Source organism: Ambystoma mexicanum, chromosome 5q (assembly GCF_040938575.1).
Source record: "Ambystoma mexicanum isolate Mex_15411 chromosome 5q, UKY_AmexF1_1, whole genome shotgun sequence".
NCBI lineage: Eukaryota > Metazoa > Chordata > Amphibia > Caudata > Ambystomatidae > Ambystoma > Ambystoma mexicanum.
The window spans coordinates 492,711,417-492,736,084 of record NC_090933.1 but is presented as its reverse complement, the minus strand read 5'-3'; the positions used below and the strand labels follow the sequence as shown (position 1 = coordinate 492,736,084).

The 24,668-nt window shown below is 46.2% G+C and overlaps 2 long non-coding RNA genes across 4 annotated transcripts in view; one reads left to right on the top strand and one right to left on the bottom strand.

The window, feature by feature from the left end:
• LOC138497460 (uncharacterized) overlaps positions 1-24,328 on the top strand; it is a 225,614-nt gene extending 201,286 nt beyond the window's left edge. For 2 of the 3 annotated variants that reach the window (XR_011278581.1, XR_011278582.1), the window contains exon 4: positions 9,323-9,727. This is a non-coding gene — a long non-coding RNA (uncharacterized lncRNA). Of the gene's footprint in view, positions 1-9,322; positions 9,728-23,923 lie in introns of those variants that run through there. The other variant, XR_011278583.1, reaches the window with a different exon arrangement.
• The window catches only part of LOC138497461 (uncharacterized), a 155,534-nt gene that overhangs the window by 106,174 nt on the left and 24,692 nt on the right, over positions 1-24,668 (bottom strand). The window lies entirely within an intron of this gene.

Genomic DNA, 24,668 nt, shown 5'->3' with positions numbered 1-24,668 from the left:
GCCCCCATATAAGGCCTTTTGACTGTCTGGCCCTGTCTTTCCTCCAGCGACACTAGGAGTGCATCATGCGTGCCCCTGCTGCAGCACTTCGCTTGCAGGAGGTGGTTGAGGCCAGAAAGCAACATTTCCCCATGAAGCACTTGCTCCTTTCTAAGATGGCCACCCTACTCCTGACTGTAACAGCAAGATCGCAGTAAGCCGGTCTGTTACAACGCCCTACAATCAACTAAGGCTTCTATGGCAGCCTTCTTGCAACCTGATTGGAGGGACCCAGAAAGACAATCACGCTGAAAATCAAACTAGCATGCTTGCTGGTGTTCCCCATTAAAGGCCCCCCATATAAAGCCTTTTGCCTGTCTGGGCATGTCTTTCCTTCAGCGACACCAGGAGTGGATCATCCGTGCCCCTCCTGCAGCACTCTGCTTGCAGGAGGGGGCCTAGGCCAGAAAGCAACATTTCCTCATTGAGCACTTTCTCCTTTCTAAGCTGGCCACCCTGCTCCTGCCTGTAACACCAAGACAGTTGTGTGCCGGCCTGTGAAGATGCTCTACAATCAACTGAGGCTTCTATGGCAGCCTTCTTGCCTCCTGATTGGAGGGACCCTGAAAGAAAATGATGCTGCAAATCAAGCCGGCAGGCTTTTAAGTGTCCCCCATCAAAGGCCCCTATATAAGGTCTTTTTGCCTGTCTGGGCCAGTCCGGGTTCTGCCGGTGCCGTGGTGCCAGCCTTATGCCTCCTTTTGCTCCCGCGGCTCCATTTTGATGCACATTTCATCTCCATCTGTTTACCGCACCTGCTGCTGCTGTTTCTGTTCTCCTCCCATGCTTTAACGTAAGGAGTCCACTCCCTCCTCCCTGTTTCACCTCCTTTTTTCTCACTTCCATACCATTCTCACCTCTGTATTTCTAATCCCCCCTTGATTCTCCTCCTCCCTCTCTCTCCCTTCATTTATCCTCTGCCACTTTACTCCTGCTTGTCCCTGCTTCCGCATGTTGCCCCTCGCCTGTTAGCTTTTTAATGCCACACCCTCTACTGTTACTCCCCTATCCGTCTCTCACATTTTATTTGCCTGGGTTCAGACGACTGTTCCTGAGTTGGGGTACACTGCTCCCTTCTCCTGTCAACTTATGGCCCTCCACCTCTCCTCCCCCTTCTCGCTCCGCTCATTCTCTTATTAGTGGTGTTCCCTGTCCTTGCATCACGTTGCATCTTCTCCCACAATTTCTTTTTAACTGCCCTTGTCGTTCCCCTCTCTCGATAGTTGCCCTCTATGAGTGCTCACTCTACCTCACTCGGCTGCCTGTCACCTCTTAGACCGCATTGCACCACCCCGCTTTCTCTGCCCACTCGCAACTTGTGTCATACTCCTTTTTTCCCTAGCAGCCTCTCTATCCCTTCGTTCTACCACCCTCTCTTCTTTCTCTTGCACCTGCCTCTGCAGTAAACATTTAGCTGATACCTCATCCTCTGATCTGTGCATTCTGAATTACCTGCATCCATTGGATTGTCCTTTTGAAGCTATACCGCTCTTTGGATCTGACCTACCTTCATCCATTGGATAGATTTTCGATTTTTGTTGTTGCCCCTAAAGCCATGAGTTGAGGCTTCTAGTCTGCATTCACGCATACCTGCTTGTCTTAAATTGCATGTCTGCGTTCCCTAATTCAGCTTACCTAGTTTGTCTTTACACTTATTACCTGTTCTTGCTGTTTGTACTTCTCCCCTTCATCCCCTCCTGCACTTCCCTTCGTCCCCAATTTCCCCCTTTTTATATGTTCTCAGCAATTGCACGATCCGAATAGTCTCACAACCAAGTACGAATGCTTTTTGTTATTTTTTACACTGTCCTCCCCTTCCTGCATTTCCCCTTCCTTTAACCCCCCACCCCTCCAATTTCATAGCACTCACAGGGTTCAAATGTTTCAAGACCTTTTAAGAACGTTTTGTTTTTGTTTTCTTCCATTTTCCCTCTCCCCCCACACCTTGTCTTGATGCACCTTGAAACACATTTCTTGCTATAGTGCAATTACAAACAACCTATAAATAATAAATAAAAACAAATACTGTCAAGCATAGGGTCTTAGTCTGCCTCTCTCTTGACTTTGGAAATGTGAGTTTATACCAGCATTTACCTAATGTTGTACAAAGTACGAGGAACAAGTTTCACAATTTATGGACCTTTCATTAGCCCCCTTCTGCCGCTGGCAATATCTGTTGGATTGTATTTGCTTTGATCATATTCGCTTTTGGCTTGGGCAATACTTGCAGGTAATAATTCTCAACAATGACGCCCCATCGGGTTGCTGGGTTTTCCATGAACTTGCATGTTTAAAGTTACAGTAATTTGTTTTTCTTATATAAGACTTCCACTGCTGTTCAATAGTTCGGTATTCAGAATTGTTCTGAAAACCACTTTCACTCACGCGCGAGTGCTGCGTAGGCTGCTTTTCAATAGTTCGGTATTCAAAATTACTTTCAGAGCTACTTTCACTCATACACGAGTGCTGCTCTTTTGCTGAATGACTGCATTGAACACACGAGTGGTTGCAGAGCGCTCTGTGGTCACTATCAGTATGTGAGCTCACTGAGTAAGACGTGCGCCTCCAGTCCCCTCAAAGCTCACAGGACTTCTGCTTCTGTGGCTCCTCGCCACCCGGCAAACTGCTTCTCGTAGTCCACCTTCGTCCACACCTCCCCGAACTGGAGTTCCTTATGCTCCTGAGGCCCTCGGGTGCTCACTAGTTACCGGAGATGGCTTGCTGGGAAAGAAAGCTTCCCTCGCCTTTGCTTCCCATTGCACAGTCTCTGCACTTACGGATTTGAGAGACACAGACCCTTTGAGGGTCGGCAGCTACACTGCTGCTGCTTCTTGCTTTCTCTGCTCCTCTGCTTCTCTATTCACCTGAGGGGGCCTTTTAAGCTTCCCTGTCTTCCTCAGGTGTGGGTCATCTGGATAAACGATCTGACCACTCCTGCAGCATTGTAGCTTTTTTGCCCTCTTCTTCGTCCCAGTACTTAGGGAATAATGGGACTTGAAGTCCCTAATGACAAAGTCAGTTTTTCGAGTTTGATTTTTACTTTTAAGCCCAGGTCTGTTCTTTACAACATTCTAAAAAGCGATATCATAAGGATTACATAACAGGCCTGATTGAAAAAGGGAACGCAGTTCTTTTAGGCTGTTATTACTCACAGATTTCCTTTCACTATACCTTTGGGTGTTAGGAAGGTCCTTAGCTTTACAAGTCCCTAGGATTTTGGATGGCTTTTTATTTCTCCAAAGGCCTATGAGTTTGTTATTGCTTTCACCCCTATTTATATGTGTATCTTGTGGAAGAAAAGATGATTATTACAACAAGACATTGCATACTTTGGCACTGAGGAGACATCCTCCCTAGAGGAAGACAAATACTGCGTCTCATCCCACGGAGTCCTCTCATTCTACTTGGCCTTTTCTCCTCCCAGGTAATCCAGCCACAGAACACCACCCCCAAGGTCAGGATCAGGAAACGTCTGCCTTTCTGTGGCCACCTGGGAGAAGACTTTAGGCAGGGGTTTAGTGAGAAGTCTATAGGATTCATCACATACCCTTTCCCTAGAGACCTGACCTCCCGGTACAGGTTCCTTTTCCACTTCTACACCTTTAGCCTTCCCCACATTCACAGTGGATCCACATGCCTTCCTGTCCCAGACTGGATCCTCTACAAATTCGTCTTCCTGGGTCCAGGAATTTTGGGGACAATATTAGGAATATAATTCTATTTCAAGACCAGAGGCTCACATTATGCTTCTCTTCCTTTATTACACTCTATAAGGAAAAGCTCAGCAGCAAGATATTTTGTGCACCTTATATACTAACAAACATACATATAACGAAGGTGCATCAAACATATAATAAACATGTAATAAACACCATCAAATGAACCCCCCAAAATCCATAAAGTTCCACAATGTTAAAAAAACTCAATTTCCCAAGATGCTCCCTAAAGGTCATGTAGTGTTCCCAGCCATGTGCCATCTGTCTTCCAATGAGAGTGCAGGTATCCCCATAAACAGTCTTGAACAAGAATAACTTCCTCTTTCTTTGCTGCTCACAGCAAGAGATAAGTTTACTTCTTGTTCAATTCTGTTTATGCTGTTATTAGATATATTTATTTATTATCAAACGAATATTTTGCTTAGTTATAAACTGCCTATTGTATTATGACATGCTTATCACGCGTGGCTTATTGATTTGAAATCACCTTCTTGTCAGGCGTAATTTCCTTGTTTGTTGCCGATGCCAGCTGCTTCCTGCTGGCATCAGAGACCTTGCTTAGAGCAAATCTTGGTTTGCGTGTACTCGCTCGCAGCGTTGTTCCCGAATGCTGCAGCGGGTACCACCGTAACTGCGCTGCTTTCCCGGCCCGAGGAAGTGTAACGCAAGCTCTGGGAAAGCAGAGCAGCCCGTCACGATGCGCTGCGCCGCTTGCGCATCACAAGGGGGAGCTCCTGCTCTCCCTGGTCCTTTTGTTAGTGCTCCGGCGCTCGCGTAAGCACTTCCGTTCGAGATAACGGTTGCTGTTGCCGTGGGCACCGAAGTCTTCTATTTGCCATCAATTTAATTCTTCTTAAAAAAAATTATAAATTATAAATAAAACAAGCAGAAGTTAATCTCTTCGCATCCGCTGCTCTAACTTGACAAGGGAGAACGTTTATAAGTACATGACCTTGAAACAGGAGTGCAATTGAGTACTCCTGTATTAAACAAAAGCGGAGCAAAGAAGAATATATATGAGAGTGATAGATTGATTATTCATGATCACTGGGCTTTGAGAGAAGGCGATCAGTAAGCCCAAGAAAAAAAAAGAAAAAAAAAGAGGAATAGATAAGGCGCTTGGTATTATTATCATGGCAGCTCAGTTTTCCCCTCAATCTGATCAATCCTGGTCCGAAGGTGAGGAGGACTCATGTTATGTTGATAAGGTGGCTATGGAGAAAAACTATAAAAGGCATTGGGATCCACTGTTGAAAACAGCATAAGAAAGGCTGTGTCATGCATGCCCCTGCCAATACAACAACTCCTAGACAACATGGAGGAGCGCATGCGAGGGGCATCTCCATCAGGGAGAAAGAAGTCTCAGAAGAGGAAGCACCTTACACAAGGGGGATGTAGTCCGGCTCGCAAGAGCAAAAGCTCTCTGACCCTCCCAAGCCAATCGATTAATGCCACTGCTGCCGTATCTGATGCCTTCTCCAGGCTGAAATAAGCCTTTATGAGCAGGAAGGTAACCCCTTCCCTAGACAGACCCTCTAACCCTGAGGAGGAAAACAGGGGTACTAGACCTTCAATCCCGGAGGGAGATGGACAGGGCATGGAAGATGATCAGAGGGCAAGAATATATAACGATTTGTCGCACTCTTCATCAGATGAGGACACCCAGATATGGGGTTTGAAACCCTCAACCTTGGGGATTGCGGCAGCCCCATCACCAGGAAAGGCTCCGGGGAGCAGCCCCCTGAGAAGGGGATGTTCGCTCAGGAAGATTTAGTACACCCCAGATCCTCTGACTGGGTGCCATCAGCTAGAACAACGGATTACATCTTTAATAGGCTACGCAAGCCTCTTGATAAAGAGATCATAGCAAAACTACGGGCAGAATGCCCATGTCCGGAGATACCAGATAGAGTGGCTCTGACTCCAGAACTCGATTAAAAAATGATCACATTCCTGGGCAAGTACGTGAAAGATCCTAGGAAGGGCATCGACCGAACCTGGAAGTCTTGCCAGGATAAGCTTTTGGACGTCACCGGTCCCCTTGCAAAGATCCTAGACCTGGCGGAAGAAGCCTCTAACTCTTCAGGCCCTATTGACCTAGTGATCTTCTCCGGTTGGGCTCAGAGAGCAATCTGTTTACTGGGTAATGCAAACTGCGCTAATTCCACGGAGCGTCGCAAGGGCATACTCTTCAAGATTGACGCAAAGCTGACGGAATTGGCAAACACTGAGTCTGGTGCTGCCACTCAAGGCTTAGTCTTTGGGATCCTTTCATGAAGGAAATGTCTAAGTTCGTTGGTACCTTTACCGCGTTAGACAAAGCCCAAGCCTCCATCAAGCGGGTCTTTGCATCAAAAAAAATTCCAGGGCTGGTCGAGGTCGCTCTTCCGGCCGCTATTTCTTTGACAGAAGACTTCAGTACCAAAGAGAACAACACAGTGCTTGGCAAGAGAGCACCGATACCTTCTTTCCGTCTAGAGGATGAGGCAGAGGGCGTTTCTGAAGGAGAGCCCCTAAGAACACAGCCCAACATTAACCCACAGGTCAGTCTGCGAATACCAGCGCCAGTGTCACATACACTCATTGGAGGGAGGCTAACGCTCTTTACAAATGCTTGGGATGTCTTATCAGGGGACGCCAGGGTCAGGGACGCAGCCGCGGCCTTCCCTTAGAATTTTTAGCACAGCCCTTCCAGGTCAGTCGCCCCGCCCTCATAGTTATGTCCGAAATAGATCAGAGTGCACTAGATGGCGAGATTCACAGCCTACATCAAAAGAAAGCAATTTGCCCCTGCTCGAGTCCGGGCTGTTTCTTCAGACCATTTTTTCTGGTGCACAGGAAAGAGAAGATGAGGCCCGTAATAAACCTGAGAGCTCTCAACGAGTTTATAATCTACCGTCATTTCAAGATGGAAAGCATCCATATGCTCAGGGACATCCTGAGGCCAACCGATTGGCTCATGCGCCTGGACTTAAAGTACGCCTACCTCGCAGTGCCTATTTATCAGGCACACGTGAGGTACACTTGGGAACTCCAGGATTGGGAGTTCACAAGTCTACCCTTCGGGCTCTCTTCAGCACCTTGGGCCTTTACCAAAATGTTAAGACCAGTGGTCGCTCGTCTCAGAGAACAGGGCGTTCGACTAATAGTGTAACTGGACGACATTATTCTTATTGCTCAGTCTCAGGAACTACTACCAGAAAAAGCCAGGCTAACCATAGACCTGCTACACAGTCTTGGCTTTCTCATCAATTGGGAGAAGTCAATTCTTTGTCCCTCCAGGAATCTGGAATTTCTGGGATTCGTGGTGGACACCCAAAATGCACAACTTCATCTCCCAGCTTCTATCTTCGTCTATCCAAGCAATATTTCCTGGTCCCCTTCATTACTGAGAACTACAAAGACTGAAGGGCCAACACCTGAGACGTAATCTCTCTTACTCTCAACGCCTGACTCTCTCTCCTCAGGCGAGAACAGAACTCAATTGGTGGGTCACGCACATGGAGGCCTGGAACGGCAGAGCCGTTTTCGGTTCCACCCCAGATATCATCATCGAGTCAGACACCAGTCGTTCTGGCTGGGGTGCGAGATGTGGCTCAGTAGCCACAGGAGGGACTTGGTCTCCACAGGAATTGGAGATGCATATAAACTGCCTAGAGCTTCTTGCAGGCTCATTCGCGGTTCGTTCATTTGCCAGGAACAAAGTGAGCCTCTGTATCATACTGAAGATGGACAACATATCCGCAGTATGATACATCAATCATCTGGGCGGTACCAGATCACGTCCGCTAGCAGACTAGCCAAAGACTTTCGGCATTTCTGCCTAGATCACCGAATTTCCGTCACAGCGGAATACCTTCCGGGTCTCAATAATATGATAGCGGACTGGCACTCTCGCCATTACACCGATTCCAGCGACTGGACACTCAACAGAGGAGTTTTTCTCCGTCTGCAACAGATCTGGGGTCCAATGTCCAAAGATCTCTTTGCCTCTCATCTCAACACACAGCTTCCGGTGTTCTACAGCTGGAGACCCGGCCCAGCAGCTCTGGCGACAGATGCGTTCTTACAACCTTGGACACAAGGGGTCCAATACGCCTTTCCCCCCTTATCCATGATAGCGAGGACCCTGGCAAAGGCCCGTCAAGACCAAACAGAGCTAGTCTTCATAGCCCCAATCTGGACTTCTCAGACTTGGTATCCAGTTTTTCTGGAACTTTCTATGGATTCTCCAATCCTTCTACCCCACTCTCCGGATCTTCTGTTGAATCCGTGGAAGCAACCTCATCCCCTGCTACTCTCCGGGTATCTGACCCTGGCGGCTTTGAGGATTTCAGGGAGAGATGGAGAACTCTGGGCATGTCCCTCAAAGCAGTCCATCTCATTGAGGAGAGCTGGGCCCCCGCAACTCTCAAGAGGTATTCCAATTCCTGGAGTGCCTGGAAGAGCTGGTGTCAGAACCAAGGTTTTCACCCAGTTTCGGCACCTTTAGAGGAGATTCTAAATTTCTTAGCCTCTTTAGTGGAAAGAGGACTTGCGTACAGAACAGTGAATGCTACCGCTCTGCAATTTCCGCAGGCCACGACCTCATACAAGGAGCCTCAGCCGGAGAACATCGCCTTGTTTGCAGATTGCTTGAAAGCATCCGGCTTACAGTCCCACCTCCGTCTTGTTATAAGTTGTGGGACGTTAACAAAGTGCTCAATCTTTTTCTTTCTTGGCCGTCTAACGAAAAGTTATCACGTACGGCTCTCTCTGGCAAGCTTACTACCTTGCTTTGTCTAGTTTCTTGTAGGAGAGTCTCGGACGTCAGAGCTCTAGACCTAGCGGGCAGGTCCTTCTCCCCACATGGTATTGTGTTTCACATACGAAGAAGAGCTAAGTGTGACTCGAAAGTGATTTCCTACCCAGCTTTCAGAGAACAACCCAAGCTTTGTTTGGTACAATGTTTGAAAACCTATGAAAAAGTGACAGCTTCACTCAAAACCTCACCTAACGGCCAGCTTCTTATAGCTATTCACAAACCCCACAAAGCAGTATCAACCCCTACTTTGGCACGCTGGGTGCGCTGGACCCTGGCACAAGCAGGGATAGATACTCTTCAATTAGGCACCCATTCTGTTAGAGGAGCCATGGCCTCTAAGGCCTTCCAGGTGGGTGTTCGCTTAGAGGACATCATGAAGATGGCAGATTGGGCAGGAAAATCAATATTAAAAGCATTCTACCTGAAACCAGTAGAACAGCCTGCTTCGATTGTGGTAGGTAAGCTTTGAACTAGCATAATGTGAGCCTTTGGTCTTGAAATAGAATACAGATTTTCCATAATAACTTACTAGAAAGTCTTAATTCTATTAAAGACACGGAGGCGAGCATTATCCCGCCCAGCGAAGGAAAAGGGTGGCGCATAGCACCCTAGGGTAGTTTAAGCATTGCAACAGACTATTGATAAATGAAATTACATGCATGATAATATTCTAATGCACTGATCTTTTCCTTCCCACCCCGCAAGGGAACTAGGATTTCCATGCGCATGAAGTAATTATAGTTCTGTGTCTTTTTCTTGACAGTGTCTACAGACAAGTCCGGCTAATCCACAGCGCGACGCCTCTTCTTCCGGTTGACCACAGTTGTATTTCCACTTATTCACAGACAACTAAATTTGCAGCCTCGAAAGAGGAAGTTACTTCTTGTTCAAGACTGTTTATGGGGATACCTGCACTCTCAATGGAGGACAGATGGAGCATGGCCGGGAACACTACATGACCTTTAGGGAGCATCTTGGGAAATTGAGTTTTTTGATCATTATGGAACTTTAATGGATTTTGGGGGGTTCATTTCATGGTGTTTATTACATGTTTATTATATGTTTGATGCACCTTCCTTATATCTATGTTTGTCAGTATATAAGGTGCACAAAATATCTTGCTGCTGAGCTTTTCCTTATAGAATGTAATAAAGGAAGAGAAGCATAATCCTTGCCTCTGTGTCTTTAATAGAATTAAGACTTTCTAGTAAGTTATTATGGAAAATCTTTATTCTTTTGGTGGTTGGATAAAGTTCTTAAATGACTTCACTTTTATCGGCGCTACTCGGAAAACCGATTCATCAAAGTGTGGAATTCCACTACTAAGACGATTGGGGTGTGATGATTAGGTATTGCTGCCACTAACACCGATATGGAATTTCTCAGACTAGTAATCTCGATTTTAGATAAGGGGTGTCCTTCTATCTGTCCATGAACACACTCTATAGTCTTTTTACCTAGACTTTCCCAACATGATGAAAGAACGCCAGCTTGTACCGCAAAACCTCTGCTCCCTGTGTCTAACTGAGCCCAGATTATTTTCCCTTGTAGTGCTACAGGGACCCAATAACTATTCTATTCTCCAGTACAAAGCATAACATCAGATTTCTCAACAGCAACATTTCTTTTAAACTGTAAAGAGATGGTACTTTAACTAGAATTGGTATACAAATGTTGGCATAGGAAAACTCTGTGTTTGAATGTCCTCTCTCTTCTAATTTCAGTTTTGAGGGGTAATTGGCACTCTTCAAGATATTAGATGGACAACACTTTGCAGAATTACCCAATTTCCCACAAGAAAAACACTCCTGCTCTGGTTGGTATCCGACAGGGAATCCAAATTCCTGCCATGAGGAATCAAATTCCTCCTCACTCTCGTCTGTCAAGGGAGTCTCTACCTCTTCTACTTTTACTTCAAGGGTCTCCTCATTGTGAGAGGGAGTTGTTCACCTTGATTGGGTATCTTCCTCAGACGGGGTGGAAATATCACCACACAGGGGGGGGGGGGTCAGAAAAATGTTGGACAGGGAAACTTCACAGTTTTCTGTCGCTAAAGCATAAGAAACTTTTCTAGGTAGTGGAAAGTCATAAAAGTTGTTATTTTCCTTATTGGGTATCTCTAATAACTTTTCATATATTCTAACATTCTGCAAGGCATCAACTGGAACCAACATAGTTTTAAGTATATTACAATTTCCTGTTTAACCGGGAAGTGGGATCTCTTGTATTACGGGGATCTCTGGAGCTTTGCTCTCTTCTCTTATTAGGCTTGACTCGGTCTGTTCGTAACTCGAGTCCAAGTTTTTCCCTGCCTCCCTCTTTGAGTCAGGTAAACAATTTCTGGGTCCCACTTCACACCAAGTTGTTTTCCCAGGTTCCCTTCATCTCCCTGCCTACTGTCAGACTGGGACAGGGATTCCCATGGGGTTTCAGGCACCAAGAGTCCCACCAGCTTGCCCCTTTTAATTTGTACTCATGTGTACGATAAAATCAAAAGGGTGATGTTTATTTCTTTTTCACTGAACAGCCCAAACCTCGCCTTTTGTCTTCTCCCACCTAAGGGCATAAGATAGATAGCCAAGCCAGATGGAACTGCCACCTTGAGCTCTGGGGAAATGATGATTTTATTGTAGAGGAGCAGATGTAAAAATGTGCAGGAGATCCTCCCCCTACCTCCCCTATATTGGAGACATGAGACCGTGACCTGTCTAACACCAGCTATTGTACCAATACCGCAGTGAGTATTTGGAAGAAGGTACCCATTAAGACAACCATACCGAATGTACCCTCGAGTTGTTGTTGGCCTGCAGAAGGAGATTCCTGAAGGAATATGAGAAAGAGCTAAGAAAATGAACTGATGACATCATAAGAAAGTGTGCCCAACGTCCTGAAATACTGAATGAAGGCAATGTATGGATCCTAGAAGGGAAATGATGAAGTAAAGAACTGAGTGAACCTTACAAATATAAAAGAAGAAGATTTCACGTTAACAAGTGCTGCAGAAATCAGAAGTATAATGAATGTACAGACGCTGAAACGCAAGACAGATCAAGTCATCATATAGGCTAGCTACAAGTAGTAAATAAAATGCAGGGGGAGCCGCCATTGTACAGAAACTGGACATTGGTATCATGAAATAATAAAGAACCATGAGAGAAGGTGAAAGGCTGTGTCACAGTAGAATTGCAAGTTGTTGGAGCTGCGTTGAGAGGCTGTCTGGCCTGAAGTCAAGAACTGAGGAATTGAGGTCAGCTATCTACGCTGAAGAGGAACATGTGTGCAGAGGGTGAATCCTCTCATCTTAAGGTGCAAGAAAGAACACAAAGGATGCCAAGTCTTAATTAATATTTTGTGGTCCTATCATCAAAGGGGATCAAGATAGGAGGGAATGTATGACTCCGGCAAGTGAATCCCATTGCGTCGCGGTGCATCGGTGGCTGTTGTCCGAAACTGCTTACCTGTGTCCATTCCTGTCCTGAGAGGGGCCCTGCATTGAATTCCGCTGCATTCTCCAACTGGAAGATATTGTACCAGCATTAGACACTGACTGGAGAGCTGCTCGAACCTGCAGCTCCTTGTGGTCAAGGGCTGAGGCTGATGGTGGAAAAACCAACCTTGTACTATCCTCAAAAGACCTGCCAAGTCCTGTGAAGAATAGGAGCATGGGGGGGGGGTGAGTTGTAGCGATACTTATCTGCTCCCCTAATTCCCTTTTGAAAGTTTTGCTAATTATTAGCATTGCTTGTTCACACAAGCACTCTGAAAGTTGGGAACTCGTTTGTTAGTCAGATTAATTTGTCCCCTAACCCGTGGAACTGTTCACTGGACCACAGAGACCCAACCTTCATCTTTTCCAGCTTCACAAAACTGTATGGAACCTTGTTGAACGTTTGAGCACAACGCCCCATGCATCTTAGAGATGGACCTCTGAATTTAGTATTGAGCCTCTGTGGACATGCAGTGCTTATACTAATCTGTACCCTCCTTTACAGGAGTTAGATATGTATTTTGCCCAATTCTAGTAATTGTATATATGTATCATATTTTTAGTGCTGTGTGAATATATTACCTGTTCAAAGTCATTTTTCACTGTGTTTTTTGGCCATCAGTAAAGAAGTATTTGTATACCTGTTTGTCTAAGTGTGTTCCTTGACTGCTTCACTCAGTGTGCTCATTGTGGATCCCTTACAAGCTCACCACCTCTTGAGATTTAGCCTAGACCACTTGCCCTGCTGCCTTGAACTGGTTTGGCTACAGCTCGCAGAGTTTTCCCTGTCACAATGCTAGGTTGGCCTTCTATACATCTGTCCACCAGGTCGGAGTATATAAAATCAGTCTTAACACCGCTGATTCGGGAACACACAATGGCGGGATAACACGTAGAAAATTCAGTAAATCAGAATTATTTCGTCATTTTCTAACATCACTCTGGAATAGCCACTCTATAGTGAAGACAGATAAACTAGTCGTGGCCTAAGTGGATTTTAAACCTCCATCGGTCACGATCTTTGATCCCGATGTCATGTGTGCCATTGGTTTTGCATTTTCCTGAACTGTATCAGGCAATCCTTTGCCCTCCTGAGCTATTCCACTACTTTCGAGCTCTGTGTCAGAAGGCTCATTGGAATTCAGCCGATTGCGCCCAGTTGCTGCAGTGTTATTTTCAACTAACCAAGCTTGTCAGAACACCAGGGGATTGCAGACCTACTCTCTTTTTATGATTAGCCCTTTCCTGGCCCTTTTAGAGGGCTTAGAAGTGCATCACTCACAGACAGGTTGGTCCTCATTCCCGTTTTTGTGCTCAGTTAGTTGTTTTTTTGTCACAACGATACTTCTGTCTCTTCATTTGCCTTAATTTGCCTCCTCTACTTCGGAGACAGATATATCCCTGAGGATCTAAGTGAGTCCTCACCACTGCCAGCTTTGTTCATGAAAATAAAATAAGGAAATCCTGGTTTGCAACAAAGTTCCAACACAGATCTTTGCAACTTCAATTTCTCAACAGAAAGTTCCAATACTCCAATGATTCAGCAAAGACATAGAAGTCTCTTCCTCTTCCTTGTATTATTCATCTTCCTTAGATAAAGGACAACTTTGCAGTTCATCAATAGCAACAATATATGTCTTGGTCAAGTTGATTTGCCACAACTGATAAGTACTAAAGAAATACAACTTCTTGGCAACCGCTTTGTACAACCCTTTCTTTAGCAATAGAAATACAGAAAATGTCTCTTTCAGGACTACTTTGTAGCACTTCTTTGACTTCCACCTGGTTTAATCCCATTCCAGGCCTACTACCTCAGTTCACAACTGGTCTAATCCCATGCCAGACGTACTCCTCCAAAGGTTTGCCATTCTGGTAAACTCTCCTACCCGAACAGCTTTTCCCAACAACGAGTTCTCTTGTGGTTAAGATCAACTGACAAGAGGTTCACAACAGCTTCACAGTATTCAACAATTTGCAGCTTCAAAATGTTTAACAGCTCTTTAGGGAAAACAGGATTCACGTTGGTGCTCTTTAATACTTTTATAATGCTCCTCCCCTTCTGAATATCTTTTCCCAGAAGGGAAGCCTTTTTGTCACTCTTCTTTCCCCACTGCACAGGTAACCAAATACTGTTAGTTTTCAAAACCTCTAAAATGTGAAACCTTTTCCTCCAGTGACACCAGGAGTGGATCATCTGTGCCCCTGCTGCAGCACTCTGCTTGCAAGAGGTGGCCAAGGCCAGAAAACAATATTTTCCCATGGAGTACTTGCTCCTTTCTTAGATGGCTGCCCTGCTCCTGCCTGTAACACCATGACTTAAGTGAGCCAGCCCGTGACGACACCCTACTATCAACTGAAGTTTCTATGGCAGCCTTCTTGCCACCTAATTGGCAGGACCCAGAAAAGAAATGATGGTGTAAATAAAGCTGGCAGGCTTGCTGGTGTCCCCCATCAAAGGCCCCCATATAAGGCCTTTTGCCTGTCTGGCCCTGTCTTTCCTCCAGCGACACTAGGAGTGCATCATCCGTGGCCCTGCTGCAGCACTTCGCTTGCAGGAGGTGGTTGAGGCCAGAAAGCAACATTTCCCCATGAAGCACTTGCTCCTTTCTAAGATGGCCACCCTACTCCTGACTGTAACAGCAAGATCGCAGTAAGCCGGTCTGTGACAACGCCCTACAATCAACTAAGGCTTCTATGGCAGCCTTCTTGCAACCTGATTGGAGGGACCCAGAAAGACAATCATGCTGAAAATCAAGCTAGCATGCTTGCTGGTGTTCACCATTAAAGGCCCCCCATATAAAGCCTTTTGCCTGTCTGGGCATGTCTTTCCTTCAGCGACACCAGGAGTGGATCATGCGTGCCCCTCCTGCAGCACTCTGCTTGCAGGAGGGGGCCTAGGCCAGAAAGCAACATTTCCTCATTGAGCACTTTCTCCTTTCTAAGCTGGCCACCCTGCTCCTGCCTGTAACACCAAGACAGTTGTGTGCCGGCCTGTGAAGATGCTCTACAGTCAACTGAGGCTTCTATGGCAGCCTTCTTGCCTCCTGATTGGAGGGACCCTGAAAGAAAATTATGCTGCAAATCAAGCCGGCAGGCTTTCAAGTGTCCCCCATCAAAGGCCCCTATATAAGGTCTTTTTGCCTGTCTGGGCTAGTCCGGGTTCTGCCGGTGCCGTGGTGCCAGCCTTATGCCTCCTTTTGCTCCTGCGGCTCCATTTTGATGCACATTTCATCTCCATCTGTTTACCGCACCTGCTGCTGCTGCTTCTGTTCTCCTCCCATGCTTTAACGTAAGGAGTCCACTCCCTCCTCCCTGTTTCACCTCCTTTTTTCTCCCTTCCATACCATTCTCACCTCTGTATTTCTAATCCCCCCTTGATTCTCCTCCTCCCTCTCTCTCCCTTCATTTATCCTCTGCCACTTTACTCCTGCTTGTCCCTGCTTCCGCATGTTGCCCCTCGCCTGTTAGCTTTTTAATGCCACACCCTCTACTGTTACTCCCCTATCCGTCTCTCACATTTTATTTGCCTGGGTTCAGACGACTGTTCCTGAGTTGGGGTACACTGCTCCCTTCTCCTGTCAACTTATGGCCCTCCACCTCTCCTCCCCCTTCTCGCTCCGCTCATTCTCTTATTAGTGGTGTTCCCTGTCCTTGCATCACGTTGCATCTTCTCCCACAATTTCTTTTTAACTGCCCTTGTCGTTCCCCTCTCTCGATAGTTGCCCTCTATGAGTGCTCACTCTACCTCACTCGGCTGCCTGTCACCTCTTAGACCGCATTGCACCACCCCGCTTTCTCTGCCCACTCGCAACTTGTGTCATACTCCTTTTTTCCCTAGCAGCCTCTCTATCCCTTCGTTCTACCACCCTCTCTTCTTTCTCTTGCACCTGCCTCTGCAGTAAACATTTAGCTGATACATCATCCTCTGATCTGTGCATTCTGAATTACCTGCATCCATTGGATTGTCCTTTTGAAGCTATACCGCTCTTTGGATCTGACCTACCTTCATCCATTGGATAGATTTTCGATTTTTGTTGTTGCCCTTAAAGCCATGAGTTGAGGCTTCTAGTCTGCATTCACGCATACCTGCTTGTCTTAAATTGCATGTCTGCGTTCCCTAATTCAGCTTACCTAGTTTGTCTTTACACTTATTACCTGTTCTTGCTGTTTGTACTTCTCCCCTTCATCCCCTTCTGCACTTCCCTTCCTCCCCAATTTCCCCCTTTTTATATGTTCTCAGCACTTGCACGATCCGAATAGTCTCACAACCAAGTACAAACGCTTTTTGTTATTTTTTACACTGTCCTCCCCTTCCTGCATTTCCCCTTCCTTTAACCCCCCACCCCTCCAATTTCATAGCACTCGCAGGGTTCAAATGTTTCAAGACCTTTTAAGAACGTTTTGTTTTTGTTTTCTTCCATTTTCCCTCTCCCCCCACACCTTGTCTTGATGCACCTTGAAACACATTTTGTGCTATAGTGCAATTACAAACAACCTATAAATAATAAATAAAAATAAATACTGTCAAGCATAGGGCCTTAGTCTGCCTCTCTCTTGACTTTGGAAATGTGAGTTTATACCAGCATTTACCTAATGTTGTACAAAGTGCGAGGAACAAGTTTCACAATTTATGGACCTTTCATTAGCCCCCTTCTGCCGCTGGCAATATCTGTTGGATTGTATTTGCTTTTATCATATTCGCTTTTGGCTTGGGCAATACTTGCAGGTAATAATTCTCAACAATGACGCCCCATCGGGTTGCTGGGTTTTCCATGAACTCGCATGTTTAAAGTTACAGTAATTTGTTTTTCTTATATAAGACTTCCACTGCTGTTCAATAGTTCGGTATTCAGAATTGTTCTGAAAACCACTTTCACTCACGCGCGAGTGCTGCATAGGCTGCTTTTCAATAGTTCGGGATTCAAAATTACTTTCAGAGCTACTTTCACTCATACACGAGTGCTGCTCTTTTGCTGAATGACTGCATTGAACACACGAGTGGTTGCAGAGCGCTCTGTGGTCACTATCAGTATGTGAGCTCACTGAGTAAGACGTGCGCCTCCGGTCCCCTCAAAGCTCACAGGACTTCTGCTTCTGTGGCTCCTCGCCACCCGGCAAACTGCTTCTCGTAGTCCACCTTCGTCCACACCTCCCCGAACTGGAGTTCCTTTTGCTCCTGAGGCCCTCGGGTGCTCACTAGTTACCGGAGATGGCTTGCTGGGAAAGAAAGCTTCCCTTGCCTTTGCTTCCCATTGCACAGTCTCTGCACTTACGGATTTGAGAGACATAGACCCTTTGAGGGTCGGCAGCTACACTGCTGCTGCTTCTTGCTTTCTCTGCTCCTCTGCTTCTCTATTCACCTGAGGGGGCCTTTTAAGCTTCCCTGTCTTCCTCAGGTGTGGGTCATCTGGATAAACGATCTGACCACTCCTGCAGCATTGTAGCTTTTTTGCCCTCTTCTTCGTCCCAGTACTTAGGGAATAATGGGACTTGAAGTCCCTAATGACAAAGTCAGTTTTTCGAGTTTGATTTTTACTTTTAAGTCCAGGTCTGTTCTTTACAACATTCTAAAAAGCGATATCATAAGGATTACATAACAGGCCTGATTGAAAAAGGGAACGCAGTTCTTTTAGGCTGTTATTACTCACAGATTTCCTTTCACTATACCTTTGGGTGTTAGGAAGGTCCTTAGCTTTACAAGTCCCTAGGATTTTGGATGGCTTTTTATTTCTCCAAAGGCCTATGAGTTTGTTATTGCTTTCACCCCTATTTATATGTGTATCTTGTGGAAGAAAAGATGATTATTACAACAAGACATTGCATACTTTGGCACTGAGGAGACATCCTCCCTAGAGGAAGACAAATACTGCGTCTCATCCCACGGAGTCCTCTCATTCTACTTGGCCTTTTCTCCTCCCAGGTAATCCAGCCACAGAACACCACCCCCAAGGTCAGGATCAGGAAACGTCTGCCTTTCTGTGGCCACCTGGGAGAAGACTTTAGGCAGGGGTTTAGTGAGAAGTCTATAGGATTCATCACATACCCTTTCCCTAGAGACCTGACCTCCCGGTCCAGGTTCCTTTTCCACTTCTACACCTTTAACCTTCCCCACATTCACAGTGGATCCACATGCCTTCCTGTCCCAGACTGGATCCTCTACAAATTCATCTTCCTGGGTCCAGGAATTTTGGGGACAATATTAGGAATATAATTCTATTTCAAGACCAGAGGCTCACATTATGCTTCTCTTCCTTTATTACTCTCTATAAGGAAAAGCTCAGCAGCAAGATATTTTGTGCACCTTATATACTAACAAACATACATATAACGAAGGTGCATCAAACATATAATAAACATGTAATAAACACCATCAAATGAACCCCCCAAAATCCATAAAAGTTCCACAATGTTAAAAAAACTCAATTTCCCAAGATGCTCCCTAAAGGTCATGTAGTGTTCCCAGCCATGTGCCATCTGTCTTCCAATGAGAGTGCAGGTATCCCCATAAACAGTCTTGAACAAGAATAACTTCCTCTTTCTTTGCTGCTCACAGCAAGAGATAAGTTTACTTCTTGTTCAATTCTGTTTATGCTGTTATTAGATATATTTATTTATTATCAAACGAATATTTTGCTTAGTTATAAACTGCCTATTGTATTATGACATGCTTATCACGCGTGGCTTATTGATTTGAAATCACCTTCTTGTCAGGCGTAATTTCCTTGTTTGTTGCCGATGCCAGCTGCTTCCTGCTGGCATCAGAGACCTTGCTTAGTGCGAACTCTTGGTTTGCGTGTACTCGCTCGCAGCGTTGTTCCCGAATGCTGCAGCGGGTACCACCGTAACTGCGCTGCTTTCCCGGCCCGCGGAAGTGTAACGCGAGCTCTGGGAAAGCAGTGCAGCCCGTCACGGTGCGCGGCGCCGCTTGCGCATCACCAGGGGGAGCTCCTGCTCTCCCTGGTCCTTTTCTTAGTGCTCCGTCGCTCGCGTAAGCACTTCCGTTCGAGATAACGGTTGCTGTTGCCGTGGGCGCCGACGTCTTCTATTTGCCATCAATTTAATTCTTCTTAAAAAAAAATTATAAATTATAAATAAAACAAGCAGAAGTTAATCTCTTCGCATCCGCTGCTCTAACTTGACAAGGGAGAACGTTTATAAGTACATGACCTTGAAACAGGAGTGCAATTGAGTACTCCTGTATTAAACAAAAGCTGAGCAAAGAAGAATATATATGAGAGGGATAGATTGATTATTCATGATCACTGGGCTTTGAGAGAAGGCGATCAGTAAGCCCAAGAAAAAAAAAAGAAAAAAAAAGAGGAATAGATAAGGCGCTTGGTATTATTATCATGGCAGCTCAGTTTTCCCCTCAATCTGATCAATCCTGGTCCGAAGGTGAGGAGGACTCATGTTATGTTGATAAGGTGGCTATGGAGAAAAACTTCAAAAGGCATTGGGATCCACTGTTGAAAACAGCATAAGAAAGGCTGTGTCATGCATGCTCCTGCCAATACAACAACTCCTAGACAACATGGAGGAGCGCATGCGAGGGGCATCTCCATCAGGGAGAAAGAAGTCTCAGAAGACGAAGCACCTTACACAAGGGGGATGTAGTCCGGCTCGCAAGAGCAAAAGCTCTCTGACCCTCCCAAGCCAATCGATTAATGCCACTGCTGCCGTATCTGATGCCTTCTCCAGGCTGAAATAAGCCTTTATGAGCAGGAAGGTAACCCCTTCCCTAGACAGACCCTCTAACCCTGAGGAGGAAAACAGGGGTACTAGACCCTCAACCCCGGAGGGAGATGGACAGGGCATGGAAGATGATCAGAGGGCAAGAATATATAACGATTTGTCGCACTCTTCCTCAGATGAGGACACCCAGATATGGGGTTTGAAACCCTCAACCTCGGGGATTGCGGCAGCCCCATCACCAGGAAAGGCTCCGGGGAGCAGCCCCCTGAGAAGGGGATGTTTGCTCAGGAAGATTTAGTACACCCCAGATCCTCTGACTGGGTGCCATCAGCTAGAACAACGGATGACATCTTTAATAGGCTACGCAAGCCTCTTGATAAAGAGATCAGAGCAACACTACGGGCAGAATGCCCATGTCCGGAGATACCAGATAGAGTGGCTCTGACTCCAGAACTCGATTAAAAAATGATCACATTCCTGGGCAAGTACGTGAAAGATCCTAGGAAGTGCATCGACCGAACCTGGAAGTCTTGCCAGGATAAGCTTTTGGACGTCACCGGTCCCCTTGCAAAGATCCTAGACCTGGCGGAAGAAGCCTCTAACTCTTCAGGCCCTATTGACCTAGTGATCCTCTCCGGTTGGGCTCAGAGAGCAATCTGTTTACTGGGTAATGCAAACTGCGCTAATTCCACGGAGCGTCGCAAGGGCATACTCTTCAAGATTGACGCAAAGCTGACGGAATTGGCAAACACTGAGTCTGGTGCTGCCACTCAAGGCTTACTCTTTGGGGATCCTTTCATGAAGGAAATGTCTAAGTTCGTTGGTACCTTTACCGCGTTAGACAAAGCCCAAGCCTCCATCAAGCGGGTCTTTGCATCCAAAAAAATTCCAGGGCTGGTCGAGGTCACTCTTCCGGCCGCTATTTCTTTGACAGAAGACTTCAGTACCAAAGAGAACAACACAGTGCTTGGCAAGAGAGCACCGATACCTTCTTTCCGTCTAGAGGACGAGGCAGAGGGCGTTGCTGAAGGAGAGCCCCTAAGAACACAGCCCAACATTAACCCACAGGTCAGTCTGCGAATACCAGCGCCAGTGTCACATACACCCATTGGTGGGAGGCTAACGCTCTTTACAAATGCTTGGGATGTCTTATCAGGGGACGCCAGGGTCAGGGACGCAGCGCGCGGCCTTCGCTTAGAATTTTTAGCACAGCCCTTCCAGGTCAGTCGCCCCGCCCTCATAGTTATGTCCGAAATAGATCAGAGTGCACTAGATGGCGAGATTCACAGCCTACATCAAAAGAAAGCAATTTGCCCCTGCTCGAGTCCGGGCTGTTTCTTCAGACCAATTTTTCTGGTGCACAGGAAAGAGAAGATGAGGCCCATAATACACCTGAGAGCTCTCAACGAGTTTATAATCTACCGTCATTTCAAGATGGAAAGCATCCATATGCTCAGGGACATCCTGAGGCCAACCGATTGGCTCATGCGCCTGGACTTAAAGTACGCCTACCTCGCAGTGCCTATTTATCAGGCACACGTGAGGTACACTTGGGAACTCCAGTATTGGGAGTTCACGAGTCTACCCTTCGGGCTCTCTTCAGCACCTTGGGCCTTAACCAAACTGTTAAGACCAGTGGTCGCTCGTCTCAGAGAACAGGGCGTTCGACTAATAGTGTAACTGGACGACATTATTCTTATTGCTCAGTCTCAGGAACTACTACCAGAAAAAGCCAGGCTAACCATAGACCTGCTACACAGTCTTGGCTTTCTCATCAATTGGGAGAAGTCAATTCTTTGTCATTCCAGGAATCTGGAATTTCTGGGATTCGTGGTGGACACCCAAAATGCACAACTTCATCTCCCAGCTACCAAAATGCATTCCACCAAGCGGAAGAATCGCAGGCTTCTACAGAAGGATCTTTTCTCTCTAAGGGAGCTAGCAAGGGGGATAGGTCTTCTATCTTCGTCTATCCAAGCAATATTTCCTGGTCCCCTTCATTACTGAGAACTACAAAGACTGAAGGGCCAACACCTGAGACGTAATCTCTCTTACTCTCAACGCCTGACTCTCTCTCCTCAGGCGAGAACAGAACTCAATTGGTGGGTCACGCACATGGAGGCCTGGAACGGCAGAGCCGTTTTCGGTTCCACCCCAGATATCATCATCGAGTCAGACACCAGTCGTTCTGGCTGGGGTGCGAGATGTGGCTCAGTAGCCACAGGAGGGACTTGGTCTCCACAGGAATTGGAGATGCATATAAAGTGCCTAGAGCTTCTTGCAGGCTCATTCGCGGTTCGTTCATTTGCCAGGAACAAAGTGAGCCTCTGTATCATACTGAAGATGGACAACATATTCGCAGTAAGATACATCAATCATCTGGGCGGTACCAGATCACGTCCGCTAGCAGACTAGCCAAAGACTTTCGGTATTTCTGCCTAGATCACCGAATTTCCGTCACAGCGGAATACCTTCCGGGTCTCAATAATGTGATAGCGGACTGGCACTCTCGCCACTACACCGATTCCAGCGACTGGACACTCAACAGAGGAGTTTTTCTCCGTCTGCAACAGATCTGGGGTCCAATGTCCAAAGATCTCTTTGCCTCTCATCTCAACACACAGCTTCCGGTGTTCTACAGCTGGAGACCCGGCCCAGCAGCTCTGGCGACAGATGCGTTCTTACAACCTTGGACACAAGGGGTCCAATACGCCTTTCCCCCCTTATCCATGATATCGAGGACCCTGGCAAAGGCCTGTCAAGACCAAACAGAGCTAGTCTTCATAGCCCCAGTCTGGACTTCTCAGACTTGGTATCCAGTTTTTCTGGAACTTTCTATGGATTCTCCAATCCTTCTACCCCACTCTCCGGATCTTCTGTTGAATCCGTGGAAGCAACCTCATCCCCTGCTACTCTCCGGGTATCTGACCCTGGCGGCTTTGAGGATTTCAGGGAGAGATGGAGAACTCTGGGCATGTCCCTCAAAGCAGTCCATCTCATTGAGGAGAGCTGGGCCCCCGCAACTCTCAAGAGGTATTCCAATTCCTGGAGTGCCTGGAAGAGCTGGTGTCAGAACCAAGGTTTTCACCCAGTTTCGGCACCTTTAGAGGAGATTCTAAACTTCTTAGCCTCTTTAGTGGAAAGAGGACTTGCGTACAGAACAGTGAATGCTACCGCTCTGCAATTTCCGCAGGCCACGACCTCATACAAGGAGCCTCAGCCGGAGAACATCACCTTGTTTGCAGATTGCTTAAAGGCATTCGGCTTACAGTCCCACCTCCGTCTTGTTATGATAAGTTGTGGGACGTTAACAAAGTGCTCAATCTTTTTCTTTCTTGGCCGTCTAACGAAAAGTTATCACGTACGGCTCTCTCCGGCAAGCTTACTACCTTGCTTTGTCTAGTTTCTTGTAGGAGAGTCTCGGACGTCAGAGCTCTAGACCTAGCGGGCAGGTCCTTCTCCCCAGATGGTATTGTGTTTCACATACGAAGAAGAGCTAAGTGTGACTCGAAAGTGATTTCCTACCCAGCTTTCAGAGAACAACCCAAGCTTTGTTTGGTACAATGTTTGAAAACCTATGAAAAAGTGACAGCTTCACTCAAAACCTCACCTAACGGCCAGCTTCTTATAGCTATTCACAAACCCCACAAAGCAGTATCAACCCCTACTTTGGCACGCTGGGTGCGCTGGACCCTGGCACAAGCAGGGATAGATACTCTTCAATTCGGCGCCCATTCTGTTAGAGGAGCCATGGCCTCTAAGGCCTTCCAGGTGGGTGTTCGCTTAGAGGACATCATGAAGATGGCAAATTGGGCAGGAAAATCAATATTAAAAGCATTCCACCTGAAACCAGTAGAACAGCCTGCTTCGATTGTGGTAAGTAAGCTTTGAACTAGCATAATGTGAGCCTTTGGTCTTGAAATAGAATACAGATTTTCCATAATAACTTACTAGAAAGTCTTAATTCTATTAAACACACGGAGGCGAGCATTATCCCGCCCAGCGAAGGAAAAGGGTGGCGCATAGCACCCTAGGGTAGTTTAAGCATTGCAACAGACTATTGATAAATGAAATTACATGCATGATAATATTCTAATGCACTGATCTTTTCCTTCCCACCCCGCAAGGGAACTAGGATTTCCATACGCATGAAGTAATTATAGTTCTGTGTCTTTTTCTTGACAGTGTCTACAGACAAGACCGGCTAATCCACAGCGCGACGCCTCTTCTTCCGGTTGACCACAGTTGTATTTCCACTTATTCACAGACAACTAAATTTGCAGCCTCGAAAGAGGAAGTTACTTCTTGTTCAAGACTGTTTATGGGGATACCTGCACTCTCAATGGAGGACAGATGGAACATGGCCGGGAACACTACATGACCTTTAGGGAGCATCTTGGGAAATTGAGTTTTTTGATCATTATGGAACTTTAATGGATTTTGGGGGGTTCATTTCATGGTGTTTATTACATGTTTATTATATGTTTGATGCACCTTCGTTATATCTATGTTTGTCAGTATATAAGGTGCACAAAATATCTTGCTGCTGAGCTTTTCCTTATAGAATGTAATAAAGGAAGAGAAGCATAATCCTTGCCTCCGTGTCTTTAATAGAATTAAGGCTTTCTAGTAAGTTATTATGGAAAATCTTTATTCTTTTGGTGGTTGGATAAAGTTCTTAAATGACTTAACTTTTATCGGCGCTACTCGGAAAACCGATTCATCAAAGTGTGGAATTCCACTACTAAGACGATTGGGGTGTGATGATTAGGTATTGCTGCCACTAACACCGATATGGATTTTCTCAGACTAGTAATCTCGATTTTAGATAAGGGGTGTCCTTCTGTCTGTCCATGAACACACTCTATAGTCTTTTTACCTAGACTTTCCCAACATGATGAAAGAACGCCAGCTTGTACCGCAAAACCTC